The following is a 23,992-nucleotide window of genomic DNA, read 5'->3' as shown; positions in this document are numbered from 1 at the left end:
ATCTGTGGTGCCCAAATGTAGAATAGCAGCACATAAGAAGTTCTGTGATCATGTGAACATTTTCAGTAGATATAGATTTCTGTGGATAAAAATATCCTTGCTATGGGCCAGATGCCCTTGGTACAAAGTAATTTCTAGAGACTTACCACAGTTGACTTAAACTTCAGTAATGCATGCCCTGTTGTACTGACATAATCATTTGTTTATAAAGTGCTGTTCCAACAAGCATAAGATTATTAACAAGGTTATTTTTATTTACCATGTTTCCAAACCAGGTCATCTACCAGAAGAATTAATTTATAAGGTAAAAAGTACAGATAGTCCAAAAGAATTAGCTCAGATTAAGTATCTGCTTGTGGTAAAAAGAAATACTTCACTGATATTTCCGGATTCATCCAAAGACCTTTTTTTTTTTTTTTTTTTTTTTTTTACAGCTTTAATTTCCATGTTTAAACATTTTGAGATTGCCAACACATAGGCTGCTAACTAAAGTATAACTGAATAACACTAAAATACCTTTTCAATTGTCAATTCAAACCTTCCATGAAAAAAGAGATTTTGTGTTTTTTTCCTCTTTTTACACAAATCAATTTAAAAAATATCCAATTGAATTCACTTAGGTATAGATTTATATGCTCTTGAAAATTAGCTTAGTTTCAATCAAAAATAAAAAGGAATAACTGAAACAAGCAAATGTTTCTTTTGGAAGGAAAGTGATTAACTAAATAAAGTAGATTTATTTTTATAGAATGAGAAACTGAAGCTCAGATTCATAAAAGGGACATTTGGTTACAGGGAAAATGATATAGTCCTACAGACAAAGCTTTCCATCTCTATCAACACCACTCTTTATACTAGCAAATGCTTTTGTTTTCAATTTTATTCAAATTCACTTCTATAGGCTAGATTCAGTTAAAGGAAAAATAAAGCAAAACACTCATTCATTGAAAATAAAATTCATCCATTTATCATGCATTTTTTTTAATCCATTCCATCAGTTAATATACTAAATATCTAATGAGTAACTTCCACATGTTCTGCCCAAGGCTTGGAAAGAAGAGCTGGCTAGAGCAGTCAACTAGGGAACTGGTGCGAAGACAGGGAATCGGAAATATAAGCAGGAGCCCATCCAGAAGGCCTTGCTGGGACAGAAGAGAGCTCAGATTTTCTTAAAAATGCAAAACAACCCATTCAAAGGTTTTAGAGAAGGGTGTAATGCAAACCAACATATTTTAAATCAATCTACTCTTCACTTTTAACCTTCTGCTCTAATAAAATTACAGTTTCTATCAAAACACACCTTGCATTTTTCTTTCTCTGTGATGCACAACTTCTTTCCATGTGGAAACTTTTATACCACTTAACTATTTAATGATATGAAACTTTGAGGATCTAAAATACATGACCTTTAAAAATGATTTAGGAAAAATATATTTGGAGGCACACTCAAGTTCAGAAGATTTTAAGTTCAGTCCAGAATGTTAGTTTCCATGACTAGGTCACTGTGACAATGCTGTGTCCACTTTACTTTGACTCTAAGAGTCTATTCATTTGTGGCTACTGCTTCAAACTGGCTACAAAACCATGCTTCTTTTTTATCTATGTATTGTCTTCCTCACACTCCTCTCAGGGTCACAATATTGTCTATCTTTGCCCTGCCACTCCTTCATATCTCTTATTAGTAAAGTCAGAAAATGTAGCAGTTCAGTTCAGTTCAGTTCAGTACAGTCGCTCAGTCGTGTCTGACTCTTTGCGACCCCATGAATTGCAGCATGCCAGGCCTCCCTGTCCATCTCCCAGAGTTCACTCAGACTCACATCCATCGAGTCCAAGATGCCATCCAGCCATCTCATCTCGGGTCGTCCCCTTCTCCTCCTGCCCCCAATCTCTCCCAGCATCAGAATCTTTTCCAATGAGTCAACTCTTCTCATGAGGTGTCCAAAGTGCTGGAGCTTCAGCTGTAACCCAGTTATCAAGAAACTTCTTCATAGTAAACACCATGAAGGATATTACAAAACACACACAAAAGGAAACTCTTAGGGAAGAAAAAGAAGAAGAAGAAAAAGATATCACAATATATTTTAGGCAAAGGTGTAAATAAGATTATTATAAAAAGTGAAAATAATATTTGTACTGCCAGCAACTTTATAGGCAGATATGCATTTATTGAATACCAAATACATTGTTCCAGCTATTAGCAGCTAATATCATCATATGATTACTAGCACTGAAGAACATGCTAGTTCAGTTCAGTTCAGTCACTCAGTTGTCTTCAACTTTTTGTGAACCCATAAATCGCAGCACACCAGGCCTCCCTGTCCATCACCAACTCCCGGAGTTCACTCAGACTCACGTCCATCGAGTCAGTGATGCCATCCAGCCATCTCATCCTCGGTCGTCCCCTTCTCCTCCTGCCCTCAATCCCTCCTAGCATCAAAGTCTTTTCCAATGAGTCAACTCTTCTCATGAGGTGGCCAAAGTAGTGGAGTTTCAGCTTTAGCATCATTCCTTCCAAAGAAATCCCAGGGCTGATCTCCTTCAGAATGGACTGGTTGGATCTCCTTGCAGTCCATGGGACTCTCAAGAGTCTTCTCCAACTCCACAGTTTGAAAGCATCATTCTTTGGTGCTCAGCCTTCTTCACAGTCCAATGCTCACATCCATACATGACCACAGGAAAAACCATAGCCTTGACTAGATGGACCTTAGTCAGCAAAGTAATGTCTCTGCTTTTGAATATACTATCTAGGTTGGTGGTCATAACTTTTCTTCCAAGGAGTAAGTGTCTTTTAATTTCATGGCTGCAGTCATCATCTGCAGTGATTCTAGAGCCCCCCAAAATAAAGTCTGCCACTGTTTCCACTCTTTCCCCAGCTATTTCCCAGAAGAACATGCTAAATACTGTGTATATATGATCTCATGCAATCTTTCTAGCAGCTATATAGTAAAATAGATGAGCACTATCATTATTCCATATTATAAAGGAGGAAGCACAGAATTTGGCTCCAGAGCTTGGACACTTTATCCAGACTCTTTTCAAACTCCTATAAGGATGAAAATTACTTGAAGAACTTGTCAAAAATACGGAGACATGACTACTATTATTTTTAGCAGATTCTGAGATGAGGCCAAAGAATGCAAATTTTTATAAACTCATAAACTATCATTAATCACTACTACCACCACCAAACCATCACCCTAACCCAAATGCAATGATTCTGATATTGATGACCCATCAGCTACATTTGAAAAATTTTGTGCTGTGATACACTAAACCCCCTAGGACTGTATTAAAGTTTATATGCACACACTCAGTGGGAAATAATGTTAAAATATTTTGATTCAGTAGATCTAGGGTGAGCCCTGAGATCCTGTATTCCTGAAAAACTTAGAGGTGATGCCAATGTGGTTAGTCAAGACATACATTTTCAGTAGGCAAGACCAACTACAGAGCCAGAAAGTTTAAGATTAAAGATATAAGAGATGTTAATTCTCTTTCATAAAGAATTTATACTCTCCATCAACAAAATGTACAGATAACCTATGGAATGGGAGAAAATATCTGCAAATAATATATTTGGTAAGGGTTGCATATGGGTAAAAGCGCAGGTGGCTACAACGGCGCACATAGCGCGGCTGCAAGGAACTACCCCATGTCCGAGGTCAGGGGCAGCAGCCAGAAGAAGCTGCCCCATGCCCGAGGCCAGAGGCAGCAGCTGGAAGGAGCTATCCCATGCCCAAAGCCAGGGGCTACGGCCCAGAAGAGCAACCCCATATCCAAGGAGCAGTGGTTGCACGGGTGCAGGAGGGCCTGGAGGAGCTACTCCACCTCCAAGGTTAGGAGGAGCAGCAGTGAAGAGATATCCCTTGTCCAAGGTAAGGAGCAGTCGCTGTGCTTTGCTGAAGCAGCTGCGAAGAGATACCCTACATCCAAGGTAAGAAAAACCCAAGTAAGACGATAGGTGTTGCAAGAGGGCATCAGAGGGCAGACATACTGAAACCATACTCACACAAAACTAGTCAATCTAATCACACTAGGACCACAGACTGGTCTAACTCAATGAAACTAAGCCATGCCCTGGGTGGCCACCCAAGACAGGCATGTCATGCTATAGAGATCTGACAGAATGTGGTCCACTGGAGAAGGGAATGGCAAACCACTTCAGTATTCTTGCCTTGAGAACCCCATGAACAGTATGAAAAGGCAAAACGATAGGATACTGAAAGAGGAACTCCCCGGGTCAGTAGGTGCCCAACGTGCTACTGGAGATCAGTGGAGAAATAACTCCAGAAACAATGAAGGGATGGAGCCAAAGCAAAAACAATACCCAGCTGTGGATGTGACTGGTGATAGAAGCAAGGTCCGATGCTGTAAAGAGCAATACTGAATAGGAACCTGGAAGGTTAGGTCCATGAATCAAGGCAAATTGGAAGTGGTCAAACAGGAGATGGCAAGAGCGAATGACAATATTATAGGAATCAGCGAAATAAAATGGACTGGAATGGGTGAATTTAACTCAGATGACCATTATATCTACTTCTGTAAGCAGAAATCACTTAGAAGAAATGGAGTAGCCATCATGGTCAACAAAAGAGTCCGAAATGCAGTTCAGTTTAGTTCAGTCGCTCAGTCGTGTCTGACTCTTTGCGACCCCATGAATTGCAGCACGCCAGGTATCCCTGTCCATTATCAACTCCCGGAGTTCACTCAGACTCACGTCCATCGAGTCCGTGATGCCATCCAGCCATATCAATCTCTGTCGTCCCCTTCTCGTCCTGCGCCCAATCCCTCCCAGCATCAAAGTCTTTTCCAATGAGTCAACTCTTCGCATGAGGTGACCAAAGTACTGGAGTTTCAGCTTTAGTACCATTCCTTCCAAAGAAATCCCAGGGCTGATTTCCTTCAGAATGGATTGGTTGGATCTCCTTGCAGTCCATGGGACTCTCAAGAGCCTTCTCCAAAACCACAGTTCAGAAGAATCAATTCTTTGGGGCTCAGCCTTCTTCACAGTCCAACTCTCACACCCATACATGACCACTGGAAAAACCATAGCCTTGACTAGATGGATATTAGTCGGCAAAGTAATGTCTCTGCCTTTGAATATGCTATCTAGGTTGGTCATAACTTTTCTTCCAAGGAGTAAGCGTCTTTTAATGTCATGGCTGCAGTCACCATCTGCAGTGATTTTGGAGCCCAGAAAAATAAAGTCTAACACTGTTTCCACTGTTACCCCATCTATTTCCCATGAAGTGATGGGACCAGATGTCATGATCTTCATTTTCTGAATGTTGAGCTTTAAGCCAACTTTTTCACTCTCTTCTTTCATTTTCATCCAGAGGCTTTTTAGTTCTTCTTCACTTTCTGCCATAAGGGTGGTGTCATCTGCATATCTGAGATTATTGATATTTCTCCTGGCAATCTTGATTCCAGGTTGTGATTCTTCCAACCCAGCGTTTCTCATGATGTACTCTACATATAAGTTAAATGAGAAGGGTAACAATATACAGCCTTGACATCCTCCATTTCCTATGTGGAACCAGTCTGTTGTTCCATGTCCAGTTCTAACTGTTACTTCCTGACCTGCATACGGATTTCTCAAGAGGCAGGTCAGGTAGTCTCGTATTCCTATCTCTTTCAGAATTTTCCACAGTTTATTGTAATCCACACAGTCAAAGGCTTTGGCATAGTTAATAAAGCACAAATAGATGTTTTTCTGGAACTCTCTTGCATCTTCCATGATCCAGCAGATGTTGGCAATTTGATCTCTGGTTCCTCTGCCTTTTCTAAAACCAGCTTGAACATCAGGAAGTTCACGGTTCACGTATTACTGAAGCCTGGCTTGGAGAATTTTGAGCATTACTTTACTAGCATGTGAAATGAGTGCAATTGTGTGGTAGTTTGAGCATTCTTTGGCATTGCCTTTCTTTGGGATTCAAATGAAAACTGAACTTTTCCAGTCCTGTGGCCACTACTGAGTTTTCCATATTTGCTGGCATATTGAGTTCAGCACTGTCACAGCATCATCTTTCAGGATTTGAAATAGCTCAACTGGAATTCCATCACCTCCACTAGCTTTGTTCATAGTGATGCTTTCTAAGGCGCACTTGACTTCACATTCCAGGATGTCTGGCTCTAGGTGAGTGATCATACCATCGTGATTATCTTGGTCGTGAAGATCTTTTTTTTACAGTTCTTCTGCGTATTCTTGGTACCTATTCTTAATATATTCTGCTTCTGTTAGGTCCATCCCATTTCTGTCATTTATTGAGCCCATCTTTGCATGAAATGTTCCCTTGGTATCTCTAATTTTCTTGAAGAGATCTCTAGTCTTTCCCATTGTGTTGTTTTCCTTTATTTCTTTGCATTGATTGCTGAAGAAGGCTTTCTTATGTCTTCTTGCTATTCTTTGGAACTCTGCATTCAGATGCTTATATCTTTCCTTTTCTCCTTTGCTTTTCACTTCTCTTCTTTTCAGAGCTATTTGTAAGGGCTCCTCAGACAGCCATTTTGCTTTTTTCATTTCTTTTCCATGGGGATGGTCTTGATCCCTGTCTCCTGCACATTGTCATGAACCTCATTCCATAGTTCATCAGGCACTCTATCTATCAGATCTAGGCCCTTACATCTATTTCTCACTTCAATTGTATAATCATAAGGGACTTGATTTAGGTCATAACTAAATGGTCTAGCGGTTTTCCCTATTTTCTTCAATTTAAGTCTGAATTTGGCAATAAGGGGCTCATGATCTGAGCCACAGTCAGCTCCTGGTCTTGTTTTTGTTGACTGTATAGAGATTCTCCATGTTTGGCTGCAAAGAACATAATCAGTCTGATTTCGGTGTTGACCATCTGGTGATGTCCATGTGTAGAGTCTTCTCAGCACTTGGATGCAATCTCAAAAATGACAGAATGATCTCTGTTCATTCCCAAGGCAAACCATTCAATATTACAGTAATCCAAATATATGCCCCAACCACTAACACTGAAGAAGCTGAAGTTGAACATTTCTATGAAGACCTACAAGACCTTTTAGAACTAACCCCTAAAAAGATGTCCTTTTCATTATAGGGGACTGGAATGCAAAAGTAGGAAGTCAAGAAACACCTGGAGTAACAGGCAAATTTGGACTTGGAATACAGAATGTGCAGGGCAAAGGCTAATAGAATTTTGGCAAGAGAATGCACTGGTCATAGCAAACACCCTCTTCTAACAACACAGGAGAAGACTCTACACATGGACATCACCAGATGGTCAACACCGAAGTCAGGTTGATTATATCATTTGCAGCCAAAGATGGAGAAGCTCTATACAGTCAGCAAAAACAAGACCAGGAGCTGACTGTGGCTCAGATCATGAGCTTCTTATTGCCAAATTCAGACTTCAATTGAAGAAAATAGGGAAAACCACTAGACCATTCAGGTATGATCTAAATCAAGTCCCTTATGATTATACAGTGGAAATGAGACATAGATTTAAGGGACTAGATATGATAGATAGAGTGCTTGATGACGGAGGTTCGTGACATTGTACAGGAAGCAGAAATCAAGATCATCCCCAAGGAAAAGAAATGCAAAAAAGCAAAATGGCTGTCTGGGGAGGCCTTATAAATAGCTCTGAAAGAAGAGAAGTGAAAAGCAAAGGAGAAAAGGAAAGATATAAGCATCTGAATGCAGAGTTCCAAAGAATAGCAAGAAGAGATGAGAAAGCCTTCCTCAGTGATCAACGCAAAGAAATAGAGGAAAACAACAGAATGGGAAAGACTAGAGATCTCTTCAAGAAAATTAGAGATACCAAGGGAACATTTCATGCAAAGATGGGCTCCATAAATGACAGAAATGGGATGGACCTAACGGAAGCAGAATATATTAAGAATAGGTACCAAGAATACACAGAAGAACTGTAAAAAAAAAAAAAAAAAAAGATCTTCACGACCAAGATAATCACGATGGTATGATCACTCATCTAGAGCCAGACATCCTGGAATGTGAAGTCAAGTGGGCCTTAGAGAGCATCACTATGAACAAAGCTAGTGGAGGTAATGGCATTCCAGTTGAGCTATTTCAAATCCTGAAAGATGATGCTGTGACAGTGCTGAACTCAATATGCCAGCAAATATGGAAAACTCAGTAGTGGCCACAGGACTGGAAAAGTTCAGTTTTCATTTGAATCCCAAAGAAAGGCAATGCCAAGGAATGCTCAAACTATTGCACAATTGCACTCATCTCACACGCTAGGAAAGTAATGCTCAAAATTCTCCAAGCCAGGCTTCAGCAATACGTGAACTGTGAACTTCCTGATGTTTAAGCTGGTTTTAGAAAAGGCAGAGGAACCAGAGGTCAAATTGCCAACATCTGCTGGATCATGGAAGATGCAAGAGAGTTCCAGAAAAACATCTATTTCTGCTTTATTGACTATGCCAAAGCCTTTGACTGTGTGGATCACAATAAACTGTGGAAAAATCAGAAAGAGATGGGAATACCAGATCACCTGATCTGCCTCTTGAGAAACCTATATGCAGGTCAGGTAGCAACAGTTAGAACTGGACATGGAACAACAGACTGGTTCCAAACAGGAAAAGGAGTACGTCAAGGCTGTATAGTGTCACCCTGCTTATTTAACTTATATGCAGAGTACATCATGAGAAATGCTGGGCTGGAAGAAGCACAAGCTGGAATCTAGATTGCTGGGAGAAATATCAATAACCTCAGATATGCAGATGACACCACTCTTATGGCAGAAAGTGAAGAGGAAATAAAAGCCTCTTGATGAAAGTGAAAGAGGAGAGTGAAAAAGTTGGCTTAAAGCTCAACATTCAGAAACAAAGATCATGACATCTGGTCCCATCACTTCATGGCAAATAGATGGGAAACAGTAAAAACAGTATCAAACTTTACTTTTGGGGGCTTCAAAATCACTTCAGATGGTGATTGCAGCCGTGAAATTAAAAGACGCTTACTGACTGCTTCGGCTTCCCGGCTCCCCCCCAGACGGAGAGGGTGGCCCGGCCGTGGATGGTCAGATAGCTTCTACCTCCCGCCGCCCATCCCTGGCCCCAAACGGCACGGAGCAGACGGCGGCAGCAGCAGCAGCAGGCGAGGAGGAAGATGGCGGGACGGCTGCCGGCCTGTGTGGTGGACTGTGGCACGGGGTATACAAAATTAGGATATGCTGGAAATACAGAACCACAGTTTATCATCCCTTCCTGTATTGCTATTAAGGAGTCAGCAAAAGTGGGAGATCAAGCTCAAAGGAGGGTGATGAAAGGTGTTGATGACCTAGACTTCTTCATTGGTGATGAAGCAATAGAAAAACCTACATATGCAACAAAGTGGCCAATCCGCCATGGTATAGTTGAAGATTGGGACTTGATGGAAAGGTTTATGGAGCAAGTGATCTTTAAATATTTAAGGGCAGAACCTGAAGATCATTATTTTCTTTTGACTGAACCTCCACTGAATACTCCAGAAAACAGGGAATATACTGCTGAAATAATGTTTGAGTCCTTCAATGTTCCTGGCTTGTACATTGCTGTACAGGCCGTTCTTGCCTTAGCTGCATCTTGGACCTCCAGACAAGTAGGAGAACGGACGTTGACTGGTACGGTAATAGACAGTGGAGACGGTGTCACTCATGTCATCCCTGTGGCTGAAGGGTATGTGATTGGCAGCTGCATTAAGCACATTCCAATCGCAGGACGAGATATAACATATTTTATTCAGCAATTGTTGAGAGACCGAGAAGTAGGAATTCCTCCAGAGCAATCCTTGGAAACTGCTAAGGCAGTGAAGGAGCGCTATAGTTATGTCTGCCCAGACTTAGTAAAAGAATTTAACAAGTATGATACAGATGGATCAAAGTGGATTAAACAGTATACTGGAATCAATGCTATTTCAAAGAAAGAGTTTTCCATTGATGTTGGATATGAGAGATTCTTGGGACCTGAAATCTTTTTTCATCCAGAGTTTGCTAACCCAGACTTTACCCAGCCTATCTCAGAAGTTGTAGATGAAGTAATTCAGAATTGTCCTATTGATGTCAGACGTCCTCTCTACAAGAATATTGTCCTCTCTGGAGGTTCAACCATGTTCAGGGACTTTGGACGTCGTTTGCAAAGAGATTTGAAAAGAACTGTAGATGCCAGGCTGAAATTAAGTGAGGAGTTGAGTGGTGGTAGATTGAAGCCGAAACCTATTGATGTACAAGTCATTACACATCACATGCAACGATACGCAGTTTGGTTTGGAGGATCTATGCTGGCTTCCACACCTGAGTTCTACCAAGTATGCCACACCAAAAAGGATTATGAAGAAATTGGACCTAGCATTTGTCGTCACAGTCCAGTGTTTGGAGTCATGTCGTAAAATTGGCTTCATAGTTATTGGGGTTAGGGAGGTGGGGAAGAAATAGTCTTTCTGATTACCTGTTTTGTCTGGATGGCTGGTTTTAAACCTGACTTGAAATAATAAGACCAAACATTAATTATACAGGAATATTTTAATAAGTATATCAACATGCGAATGTAGAGGAGAGCCAAAATGATTAAGTGTTTTTCTTTAGATTGAATATTTGAATCTTACGTGTATCAAAAGGAAGTGGGTTTTAGTTCTTTCTGTGCCCTGGTATTTTGTATATTATTGAATTATCCGAGATTTGATGGGATTTATCAGTATGTAGATAGCTCTATAATGCTTGAATTGTACACTTTGAAGTGTGCAATGCAAGAGCTTGTTTATATTTCATACTTTTTATACTTTGAGGAAAAAAAGTCAAAGAAAAACTAGTATTTGAGGGTAAAAAAAAAAGTGACCAAGTAAAGGATAAATACAAAAAATAGCCTGTGAGACTTGGCGTACACACACACTCATGGGATTCCAGTTATTATGAAGTGCTTCCACCCTCCTGTGCCCCCCAATGGTTTTCTTTGCAAGTGCTTTTGGAACTAAGAAGCTAGTGTCTTGGATTAACTGATGCCTGCTAGTGCTTTCTGATTACTCGCATTCTGTTTTCTCGCTTTAAAGGAAAAGTAAAGACAAGACTGTTGGACCAGTATTGCAGTTCTGTAGTGTCATTTCTTATTAAAAAATGAATAATTTGATTACCCAAATTGGTATATTTAAAGCCTAACACCATTCTAATAAAGGCACAAATTTCTTTTTAAAAAAAAAATAATAAAAAATAAAAGACGCTTACTCCTTGGAAGAAAAGTTATGACCAACCTAGATAGCAAATTGAAAATCAAAGACATTACTTTGCCAAAAAATGTTCATCTAGTCAAAGCTATGGTTTTTCTGGTGGTCATATGGATGCGAAAGTTGGACTGTGAAGAAAGCTGAGTGCTGAATAGTTGATACTTTTGAACTGTGGTGTTGTTGAAGACTCTTGAGGGTCCCTTGGACTGCAAGGAGATCCAACCAGTCCATTCTATAGGAGATCAGCCCTGGGTGTTCTTTGGAAGGAATGATGCTAAAGCCGAAACTCCAGCACTTTGGCCACCTCATGTGAAGAGTTGACTCATTGGAACAGTCTCTGATGCTGAGAGGGATTGGGGGCAGGAGGAAAAGGAGATGACAGAGGACGAGATGGCTGGATGGCATCACCGAATCAATGGATGTGAGTTTGAGTGATCCAGGAGATGGTGATGGACAAGGAGGCCTGGCATGCTGCGATTCATGGGGTCGCAAAGAGTTGGACACGACTGAGCGACTGCACTGAACTGAATACCCCAAATACATAAAGAACTCATATAACTACAGACAGTGAAAAACCATCTGATTAAAAAAGGGTAAGAAGGTTGAGGTCTACCCCGACGGGGCTTTTTCTATAAAACCTACATTGTTGGAAATGCCTCAGTAATTATGTAGTTTCCTTTACTCATAGAACTACCTGTTAGATCTGTGGGGATGAACTATAAGAAAAAGCTGCCAATTAATCAAGAAAACCTAACAAACTTTTTTTTTTCTTTTTCATCTTTGGTACTGGCATACACAATGATATCTGTTAAGTTCCAGGGTGTGATAACTTAAGAATGAATACGATTTGAACTTAATACATGTTTAGAGGATGCCATTATGAATTAGGCAGATCCATTTTCTGGCCTTAAAGATGATCTTATAGTAAACTGCTTGAGGAAATTGGATCTCCAAATTTACAGGTGGAATATTTTGAAGTGCATTCCATTGAAGAGCAAAGAGGCCCAACTAAAACAATTGTGGGCAGATACACATGACAGCTGTGGGTTGAGCAGAGTTTCTTTTTGAAAGGGCTATCTTGAAGATTATGACTTTGGAGGAACGAAGGTGATTGGCAGTGGAAAGAATCAGGTTGTGTGGAAATTCCTTAAAAATTTATTGACTTAAATCACTCTGCCTATTTTACACATAATAAAAAGAAACCCTTTACACTGTGTGTGGGGAGTTGGGGGGGGAGGGGGAAGCGGCAGAGAACCTGAATAGACTTTTCTCCGAAGAAGACATACAATAGGTCAATAGGTACATAAAAAGATGTTCAGCATCATTAATTACCAGGGAAATGCAAATCAAAACCATAATGATATGTCACCTCACCTCACCCCTATTAGGAAAGCTACTATAAAATAGTCAAGAAATAACAAGAGTTGGTGAGGATGTATAGAAAAGGGAACACTTGTGCACTGGTGGTGGAAATATAAATTGGTGCAGCCACTATCAAAAACTATGTAGAGGTTTCTCAAAAAATTAAAAAATAGAACTATTGTATGATCAAACAATTCCACTGTTGGGAATTCATTCAAAGAAAACCAAAACACTAATTAGATAAGATATATGCACACTAATGTTCAATTCACAATTATTTTTGATAGCCAAGATATTGAAGCAACCTAAGTGTGTCTACCAATAGGTGAATGGATAAAGAAAATACACACAATTTTTCATGCATACACACACACAGAGGAACATTCAGTTCAGTTCAGTTGCTCAGTCGTGTCCAATTCTTTGCGACCCCATGAATCGCAGCACGCCAGGGCTCCCTGTCCATCACAAACTCGCAGAGTTCACTCAAACTCACATCCATCGAATCAGTGATGCCATCCAGCCATCTCTCCTCTGTCGTCCCCTTTTCTTCCTGCCCCCAAACCCTCCCAGCATCAGAGTCCTTTCCAGTGAGTCAACTCTTCACAATAGGTGGCCAAAGTACTGCAGTTTCAGCTTTAGCATCATTCCTTCCAAAGAACACCCAGGGCTAATCTCTTTTAGAACAGACTGGTTGGATCTCCTGGCAGTTCAAGGGACTGGCAGGAGTCTTCTCCAACACCACAGTTCAGACGCATCAATTTTTTGGCACTCAGCTTTCTTCACAGTCCAACGCTTGCATCCATACATGACCACAGGAAAAACCACAGCCTTGACTAGACAGATCTTTGCTGGCAAAGTAATGTCTCTGCTTTTCAACTTGCTATCTAGGTTGGTCATAACTTTCCTTCCAAGGAGTAAGTGTCTTTTAATTTCATGGCTGCAATCACCATCTGCAGTGATTTTGGAGCTCTAAAAGTAAAATCTGACACTGTTTCCACTCTTTCCCCGTCTATTTGCCATGAAGTGATGGGACCAGATGCCATGATGTTAGTTTTCTGAATGTTGAGCTTTAAGCCAACTTTTCCCTCTCTTCTTTCATTTTCTTTTTTTTTTTTTTTCATGCATACAGGTTTTTTATTTATTCCTTCATTTTCATCAAGAGACTTTTTAGTTCCTCTTCACTTTCTGCCATAAGGGTGGTGTCATCTGCATATCTGAGGTTCTTGATATTTCTCCCGGCAATCTTGATTCCAGCTTGTGCTTCAACCAGCCTAACGTTTCTCATGATGTACTCTGCATATAAGTTAAATAAGCAGGGTGACAATATACAGCTTTGACATACTCCTTTTCCTATTTGGAACCAGTCTGTGGTTCCATGTCCAGTTCTAACTGTTGCTTCCAGATCTGCATATATTATTCAGTGACAACAAAAAAAATAAACAAATCTTGTAATTTGCCACAACATGGATGGATCTAGAGGGTATTATGCTAAGTGAAATTAAGTCAGACAAACAGAGACAATACATGATCTTATTTACATGTGGAAGGAAAAAACAAAAACACTGAACTCATTGATACAGAGAATAGATTGGTGGTCCAAGAGCAGGGACTAGAGGACAGACAAAATTGATGAAAGAGGGTACAAACCTCTACTTATAAGATAAATAAGTCTTAGGGATGTGATATGCAGTATCACAATCGTAGTTAGTTATGCTATATTGCATATTTGAAATTGCTAAGAGAAAAATCTTAAATGTTTTCAACACAAGAAAAAATTATAAGTGGATGATGACAGATGTTCACTAAACTTACTGTGGTGATCATTTTGAGATATATACAAATATCGAATCCTTATGTTGTACACCTGAAACTAATATAATGTTATATGTCAATTTTAGCTCAATAAAATAAAGATTTATAGTCTAGAGAAGCAAATGGAGATAAAGCCAGATGCTCTGGGAACATGAAGCATGTGGAGGGGGAAGTGACAGAAAGCTTACTAGAAAAAGATATGTGAGTTGAGGTTTAAAGGAAACAATCTCATTCAGTTACGTGCTCTTTAGAAATTTATTTAATACAAGAAATGAGGCAAGGAGGCGGTCCTAAGATGGCGGAGGAATAGGATGGGGAGACCACTTTCTCTCCCAGAAATTCATCAAAAGAACATTTAAATGCTGAGTAAATTCCAAAAAACAACTTCTGAATGCTGGGAGAAGACATCAGGCACCCAGAAAAGCAGCCATTGCCTTCAAAAGGAGATGTTTTATCAATAGTGCTGTATAGTTGGAGAAGTCTTGAGGCTACTGTAAAAATAAGACTGAAAACCAGAAGCAGGAGGCTTAAGTCCAAATCCTGAGAACACCAGAGCACTTCTGACTCCAAGGAACATTAATCGACAGGAGCTTATCAAACGCCTCCATACCTACACTGAAACCAAACAATACCCAAGGGCCAACAAGTTGCAGAGCAAGACATACCAAGCAAATTCTCCAGCCACACAGGAACACAGCCCTGAGCTTCAATATACAGGCTGCCCAAAGTCAGTTCAAACCCACTGTCATCTCATAACTCATTACTGGACACCTCATTGCACTCCAGCTCCACCCTTCAGAACACTGACACAAACTTTCCTAACCAGGAAAACTTGACAAGCCACCCATACAACACCCCTCACCGCCGCCTTTATTGTGGACAAAACTCCACAATAAAGAGAACTCCACAAACTTCCAGAATACAGAAAGGCCACCCCAAAAACAGTAATATAAACAGGATGAAGAGACAGAGGAATACCCTGCAGGTAAAGGAACAGGATAAATGCCCACCAAACCAAACAACAGAGGAAGATAGGAAATCTACCTGATAAAGAATTCCAAATAATGATAATGAAATGATCCAAAATCTTGAAATCAAAATGGAATCACAGATAAATAGCCTGGAGACAAGGACTGAGAAGACGCAAGAAAGGTTTAACAAGGGCCTAGAAGAAATTAAAAAAAGAGTCAGTATATAATGAATAATGTAATAAATGAGATCACATCCACTCTGGAAGGAACAAATAGTAGAAAAACATAGGAGGCAAAAGATAGGATTAGTGAAGTAGAAGATAGAATGGTAGAAATTAATGAATCAGAGAGGAAAAAAGAAAAATGAATTAAAAGAAGTAAGGACAATCTCAGAGATCTCCAGGACAATGTTAAACTCCCCAACATTCAAATCATAGGAGTCCCAGAAGAAGAAGACAATAAGAAAGACCATGAGAAAATATTTGAGGAGATAATAGTTGAAAACTTCCCTAAAACAGAAAGGAAATAATCACTCAAGCCAAAGAAATCCAGAGAGTCCCAAACACGATAAACCCTGTGAAACAAGGTGAAACACACCAAGACACATAGTAATCAAATTAACAAACATCAAACACAAAGAACAAATTTGAAAAGCAGCAAGGAAAAAAGAACAAATAACACACAAGGGGATTCCCATAAAGATAACAGCTGATCTTTCAATAGAAACTCTTCAAGCCAGGAGAGAATGGCAGGACATACTTAAAGTGATGAAAGAAAGTAACCTATAGCCCAGATTACTATAACCAGCAAGGATCTCATTCAAATACGAAGGAGAAATCAAAAGCTTTACAGACAAGCAAAAGCTGAGAGAATTCAGCACCACCAAACCAGCTCTCCAACAAATGCTAAAGGATCTTCTCTAGACAGGAAACACAAAAAGGGTGTATTAACTCAACCCAAAACAATAAAATAAATGGCAATGAGACCATACTTATCAATAATTATGTTAAACATAAATGGGTTGAATGCCCCAACCAAAAGACAAAGACTGGCTGAATGGATACAAAAACAAGATCCCTATATATGTTGTCTACAAGAGACCCACCTCAAAACAAGGGACACATACAGACTGAAAGTGAAGGGCTGGAAAAAGATATTGCAGGCAAACAGAGTCTAAAAGAAAGCAGGAGTAGCAATATTCATATCAGAAAAAATAGACTTTAAAACAAAGGCTGTGAAAAGAGACAAAGAAGGACACTACATAATGATCAAAGGATATGCAACCAACATAGAAGCACCGCAATATGTAAAACAAATGCTAACAAGTATGAAAGGGGAAATTAACAATAACACAATAATAGTGGGAGACTTTAATACACCACTCACACCTATGGATACATCAACTAAACAGAAAATTAGCAAGGAAACACAAACTTTAAATGATACAATAGACCAGTTAGACCTAATTGATATCTATAGGACTTTTCACCCCAAAACAATGAATTTCACCTTTTTCTCAAGTGCACACAGAACCTTCTTCAGGATAGATCACATCCTGGGCCATAAATCTAGCCTTGGTAAATTAAAAAAAAAAAAAATTGAAATCATTCCCAGCATCTTTTCTGACCACAATGCAATAAGATTAGATCTCAATTACAGGAGAAAAACTATTTAAAATTCCAACATATGGAGGCTGAACAACACGCTGCTGAATAACCAACAAATCACAGAAGAAATCAAAAAAGAAATCAAAATATGCATAGAAACAAATGAAAATGAAAACACAACAACCCAAAACCTGTGCTGCTGCTGCTGCTAAGTCACTTCAGTCGTGTCCGACTCTGTGCAACCCCAAAGACGGCAGCCCACCAGGCTCACCCATCCCTGGGATTCTCCTGGCGAGAATACTGGAGTAGGTTGCCATTTCCTTCTCCAATGCATGAAAGTGAAAAGTGAAAGTGAAGTCACTCAGTCGTGTCTGACCCTCAGCGACCCCATGGACTGCAGCCTTCTAGGCTCCTCTGTCCAGGGGTTTTCCAGGCAAGAGTACTGGAGTGGGGTGCCATTGCCTTCTCTGCAAAACCTGTGGTACACTGTAAAAGCAGTGCTAAGGGGAAGGTTCATAGCAATACAGGCATACCTCAAGAAACAAGAAAAAAGTCAAATAAATAATCTTACTCTACATCTAAAGCAACTAGAAAAGGAAGAAATGATGAACCCCAGGGTTAGCAGAAGGAAAGAAATCTTGAAAATTATGGCAGAAATAAATGCAAAAGAAACAAAAGAGACCATAGCAAAAATCAACAAAGCCAAAAGCTGGTTCTTTGAAAGGATAAATTAAATTGACAAACCATTAGTCAGACTTATCAAGAAACAAAGGGAGAAAAATCAAATCAATAAAATTAGAAATGAAAATGGAGAGATCACAACAGACAATACAGAAATACAAAGGATCATAAGAGACTACTATCAGCAACTATATGCCAATAAAATGGACAACGTGGAAGACATGGACAAATTCTTAGAAAAGTACAACTTTCCAAAACTGAACCAGGAAGAAATAGAAAATCCTAACAGACACATCACAAGCACGGAAATTGAAACTGTAATCAGAAATCTTCCAGCAAACAAAAGCCCAGGTCCAGATGGCTTCATAGCCGAATTTGACCAAAAATTTGGAGAAGAGCTAACACCTATCCTACTCAAAATCTTCCAGAAAATTGCAGAGGAAGGTAAATTTCCAAACTCACTCTATGAGGCCACCATCACCCTAATACCAAACCTGACAAAGATGCCGCAAATAAAGAAAACTACAGGCCAATATCACTGATGAACATAGATGCAAAAATCTTTCACAAAATTCTAGCAATCAGAATCCAGCAACACATTAAAAAGATCATACACCATGACCAAGTGGGCTTTATCCCAGGGATGCAAGGATTCTTCAATATCCACAAATCAATCAACATAATACATCACATTAACAAACTGAAAAATAAAAGCATATGATTATCTCAATAGATGCAGAGAAAGCCTTTGACAAAATTCAACATCCATTTATGATTAAAAAAAAAAACTCTCCAGAAAGCAGGAATAGAAGGAACCCCTCAACATAATAAAAGCTATATATGACAAACCCACAGCAAACATTATCCTCAATGGTGAAAAATTGAAAGCATTTCCCCTAAAGTCAGGAACAAGTCAAGGGTGCCCACTTTCACTGCTACTATTCCACATAGTTTTGGAAGTTTTGGCCACAGCAATCAGAGCAGAAAAGAAATAAAAGGAATCCAAATTGGAAAAGAAGAAATAAAACTCTCACTGTTTGTAGATGACATGATCCTCTACATAGAAAACCCTAAACACTCCACCAGAAAATTACTAGAGCTAATCAATGAATATAGTAAAGTTTCAGGATATAAAATCAACATACAGAAATCCCTTGCATTCCTATATACTAATAATGAGAAAATATAAAGAAAAATTAAGGAAACAATTCCATTCACCATTGCAAGAAAATGAAAAAAATACTTGGGAATACATCTACCTAAAGAAACTAAAGACATATATAGAAAACTATAAAACACTGGTGAAAGAAATCAAAGAGGATACCAATAGATGGAAAGATATACTGTGTTCATGGATCGAAAGAATCAATATAGTGAAAGTGAGTATACTACCCAAAGCAATCTATAGATTCAATGCAATCCCTATCAAGCTACCAACAGTATTTTTCACAGAGCTAGAACAAATAATTTCACAATTGGTATGGAGATACAAAAAACCTTGAATAGCCAAAGCAGTCTTGAGAAAGAAGAATGGAACTGGAGGAATCAACCTGCCTGACTTCAGGCTCTACTACAAAGCCACAGTCATCAAGACAGTATGGTACTGGCACAAAGACAGAAATATAGATCAATGGAACAAAATAGAAAGCCCAGAGATAAACCCACGCACCTATGGACACTTTATCTTTGACAAAGGAAGCAAGAATATACAATAGAGAAAAGACAATCTCTTTAACAAGTGGTGCTTGGAAAACTGATCAACCAGTTGTAAAAGAATGAAACTAGAACGCTTTCTAACACCATATACAAAAATAAACTCAAAATGGATTAAAGATCAAAACATAAGACCAGAAACTATAAAATTCCTAGAGGAGAACATAGGTAAAACACTCTCTGACATAAATCACAGCAGGATCCTCTATGACCCACCTCCTAGAATATTGGAAATAAAAGCAAAAATAAACAAATGGGACCTAATTCAAATTAAAAACTTCTGTGTAACAAAGGAAACTCTAAGTAAGGTGCAAAGACAGCCTTCAGAATGGGAGAAAATAATAGCAAATGAAGCAACTGAGAAACAACTAATCTCAAAAATATACAAGCAACTCCTGCAGCTCAATTCCAGAAAAATAAACAACCCAATCAAAAAATGGGCCAAAGAACTAAACAGACATTTCACCAAAGAAGACATAGAAATGGCTAACAAACACAAGAAAAGATGCTCAACATCACTCATTATCAGAGAAAGGCAAATCAAGACCACAATGAGGTACCATTTCACACTAGTCAGAATGGCTGCGGTCCAAAAGTCTACAAGCAATAAATACTGGAGAGGGTGTGGAGAAAAGGGAACCCTCTTACACTGATGGTGGGAATGCAAACTAGTACAGCCATTATGGAGAACAGGGTGGAGATTCCTTAAAAAACTGGAAATAGAACTACCTTATGACCCAGCAATCCCACCGCTGGGCATACACACCGAGGAAACCAGAAGTGAAAGAGACACGTGTACCCCAATGTTCATCGCAGCACTGTTTATAATAGCCAGGACACGGAAGCAGTCTAGATGTCCATCAGTAGATGAATGGATAAGAAAGCAGTGGAACATATACACAATGGAGTATTACTCAGCCATTAAAAAGAATACATTTGAATCAGTTCTAATGAGGTGGATGAAACTGGACCCTATCATACAGAGTGAAGTAAGCCAGAAAGAAAAACACCAATACAGTATACTAATGCATATATATGGAATTTAGAAAGATGGTAATGATAACCCTGTTTGTGAGACAGCAAAAGAGACACAGATGTATAGAACAGTCTTTTGGACTCTGTGGGAGAGGGCGAGGGTGGGATGAATTGGGAGAATGACATTGGAACATGTATAATATCATGTATGAAATGAATCGCCAGTCCAGGTTCGATGCATGATACAGGATGCTTGGGGCTGGTGCACTGGGAGGACCCAGAGGGATGGTATGGGGAGGGAGGTGGCGGGGTGGGGGGGGGGGGGTTCAGGATGGGGAACACGTGTATACCCGTGGTGAATTCATGTTGATGTGTGGCAAAACCAATACAACATTGTAAAGTAATTAGCCTCCAATTAAAATAAATAAATTTATATTTAAAAAAAGAAATGAGGCAAACACAGAAACAGCTGAAAGAAGTGATTTAAGGCAGATATTTCTATAACTAATACAATAACTGTAAACCTTCATGGAAAGATTTCAGATTCTCTCTCCTGTAAACATTCCATACACTTACCAATGGTTCTATGTTTATTAAATTATTTTTCCCAATAGACAGAATTTGTGGAGAGCAGAAACTGCCATATTCATAGTGCCATCAATATCCATCCCTTTGGCTCATATATAAGACCTATTTTATAAATATATGTTGAATGACTACTTCAGGCTACAAGGAAAGGGAAGGTTTGTAGTCTATGTAAACATTCCCCATATAAAGGAGCCTAAGAGATAATATTTTTAACTGGGAAAGAGTGCAAGATGCCATTACTACTCTGGTTTTATTACCTCTCATTTTGAGCACTTGTCAGTATCACAGAATGAAACCAAACCTTCATGTTAAGTCTCAGTAACACAAGTATATATTGAAGACAACAGCACCAAACTTTATATAATTAAAGGTTCTAGAAGACCATGCCTTTTGCTTTTTTATAGTTCTTGTCAAAGACAATAATAGCATTGTTTCTCAGATTGTCTCATTCTTAACATCGTCAGTCCCACAAGGATCAAAGCATATGTAAAGGAAATTAAACCACCCAGAAAAATCTCAATAAGGCTCAGTTTCATTGGCATTCAACAGATATTGGGATATGATCAACTCTGTTTGAAAAATGCATTGGAAGGCATGCATATTAAAAGAACTCACTGTGATACAGTGTGACTTGGTGAACTGTCAAAGGGCATGATCCAACAGACCTATCTTTTCACTCCACATCCCACTTGCCTGTGAAATACCATTCTTCCAGAAATCCTGAAGCTTTGTTGTACTAGGGTAAACTCACCTTCTTGGCTATAATTGTTTCAATCAAAGGTGGAGATCAGACCCAGAGGAGGCTACCCATTAGATACCAAGCAGAGAGAGACTTTTTCATAAGAATAAATGAAACTCGGATTGAGTGGAATAAATATAAAAATCTGGGAGCTGAGTGCTGTCAGTAAAATACTAGAATAAATAATAAATAAATAAATACTTTCATTAGTGCTGCTTCCCCAGAGTTGCTGCCACTAGTCCCAGAGTTATGCTGGTTTCTTCCTTTCCTGGGATTCCACGGTGTTTAAATATCAGGACTCTGGAGGCAGACAGTCTGGTTTTGGATCTGAGTTCTTTCACTTATTCACTGTATGACCATCAGCAAGTTACTTTGCCCCTCAGCGCTAATTTTTTCTGTGGCAAATAAGATGATACTCTTGCAATGGACCTTATAGGATTGCTGAGTGCTGGGTGGCAGACAGTCTGTAATAGGCAGACTTCTAAAACGGTACCAAATGATCATCACCTCCTGTATTCACAACCATGTGTCATTCCCTTCTCTTGTATGTAAGATAACCTTGCTTTTAACTAACAGAATATCACAAGGGTATCAGGATGGCACTTCCATGAAGATGGCACTTCCATGAGTAAGTTACAAATAATTGTGATTTCTGTCTTGCTACTGGACTCTCGCTTGGTTGGCATTGATGAAGCAACTGCCATGCTGGAGAAGACTGAACAGCAAGATGCTGAGGGCCTCAGTCCAACAGTCCTCAAGGAACTGAAAGTTGGAACTGAACTTAGAAGTGAATCCTCCCCCATTCAAGCATAAAGGTAACAGTGCCAATCCTGAGCTGATATCTTAATTACAGTCTTTTGAAAAGCCATGAAGTAGAAGACCCAGGCAAGCTACACCCAGGTTTCTGTTCTCACAGAAATTGTGATTAGAAATTATGTATTGTTTTAAGCCTCTAGCAGGAGACATAAGAGATACAGGCTTGATCCCTGGGTCAGGAAGACCCCTTGGAGGAGGACATGGCAACCCATTCCAGTATTCTTGCCTGGAGAATCCCATGGACAGAGGAGCCTGGTGGGCTACAGTCTCTAGGGTCACAAAGAGTTGGACATGACTGAAGCGACTTTTAGTATGTAAGCCTCTAGATTTGGGACTAATCCGTTACACAGTGACAGATTACTAATACAAATGGTTATGGAAGTGAAGGATATTTTATCTTTTTTCCCCCTTGAATCTCTTCCCATTTAATCTAATCTGACTACATTTTTGTACACAAAAGCAAAATAGCCACAACTGAGATATGGAGACAAGAGGGATTATTTCTGCCTGAGTGCAAAAGTAGGGAACTAAGAAGAGAGCACGTGTACAGAGATTTATAAGTAGCTAGAATTTTACCAAATAAAGCAATTTACTTTATTTACCAAATAAAGTTAAAAATAAATTTTACTTTATTTATAAGTGGCCAGAATTTTCCAAAAGGAAAGTTAGGAACTATAAGCAGAAGAAATAAAATGATCAAAAGCTAAAAGCAGTAAGCTTTTCAACATTTTATTCCTAAAATTATTATTTAAGAGATGATATATGACCCCCAGTGGCAAGACCTGGGGGAAAGCATCAGAATACACTGAAAAGGTCAGTTCAAAATAGGATTTGAAACAGGACAGGTTAGAAATAGGACACATTAAGGAGCTCAAATATGTTTTTTATGGCAATGAGAAACTGAACTAAAGATTTAGTAATAAAAATAGAAGAAAACGATTGCTCAGGAAAAGACATTCTAAGGTAGAATTAGGAGGGCTTGCTGTTGATTTGATATGTTGAATTAGTAATGGGTGGGAGGGAAAATAGAAAGCAAAATGAGAGAAATAATGATGTGGAAACCTGGGAAATAGCAACAGTTAAGAACAAATTCAAGATCGCTATGTTGAGGATACTGAAAGCAAACCTATATGAGACACAGAAGTAGTAGTTGCCTGAGGGAAGTCATCAGTATAAACTCTATGCATGTTAAAAGGCAGAATTTTAAGAAAAGGTCATTAGATGCTGTAACCAGGGCAGAGTTGTTGACCACTGAGGGCAATTTCAAAAGGCAGGTATATTCAGAATACTGTATGTTGAGGAATGACTAAGGGGCTGAACTGGGCAACAGATTTGATCTTTTTTTGAAAGGGTAAGAAGGAAAGTAAACTTGTGAACCAATGTAAGTGAAGGGTGATTTTTTTCTTTTTAAAAAATCTATTTTGTGTAATTTTGTGTTATATGAGAAAGTCAGTCATGGTCAGAATCTGAGGAGAAGGAATCAATACAAAGAAAATGGAAGATGATATAGAAAGAGGAAGTCAATAACGGGGCAAAGCCA

The 23,992-nt window shown here is 39.1% G+C and overlaps 1 non-coding gene and 1 pseudogene across 1 annotated transcript; both read left to right on the top strand.

Moving 5' to 3' along the window:
- Nucleotides 1-8,962: 8,962 nt before the first annotated feature.
- Nucleotides 8,963-11,053, top strand: LOC138435698 (actin-related protein 3 pseudogene; annotated as a pseudogene).
- Nucleotides 11,054-11,789: 736 nt separating this feature from the next.
- Nucleotides 11,790-11,917, top strand: LOC138438486 (small nucleolar RNA SNORA18). Its single transcript, XR_011256411.1, has one exon. It is a non-coding gene; the product is annotated as a small nucleolar RNA SNORA18 (small nucleolar RNA).
- The last annotated feature ends 12,075 nt before the right edge of the window (nucleotides 11,918-23,992 follow it).

The sequence above is a fragment of the Ovis canadensis genome, chromosome 3 (genome assembly GCF_042477335.2).
Source record: "Ovis canadensis isolate MfBH-ARS-UI-01 breed Bighorn chromosome 3, ARS-UI_OviCan_v2, whole genome shotgun sequence".
NCBI classification, from domain to species: domain Eukaryota; kingdom Metazoa; phylum Chordata; class Mammalia; order Artiodactyla; family Bovidae; genus Ovis; species Ovis canadensis.
This window is presented reverse-complemented; position numbering and strand designations above follow the sequence as displayed.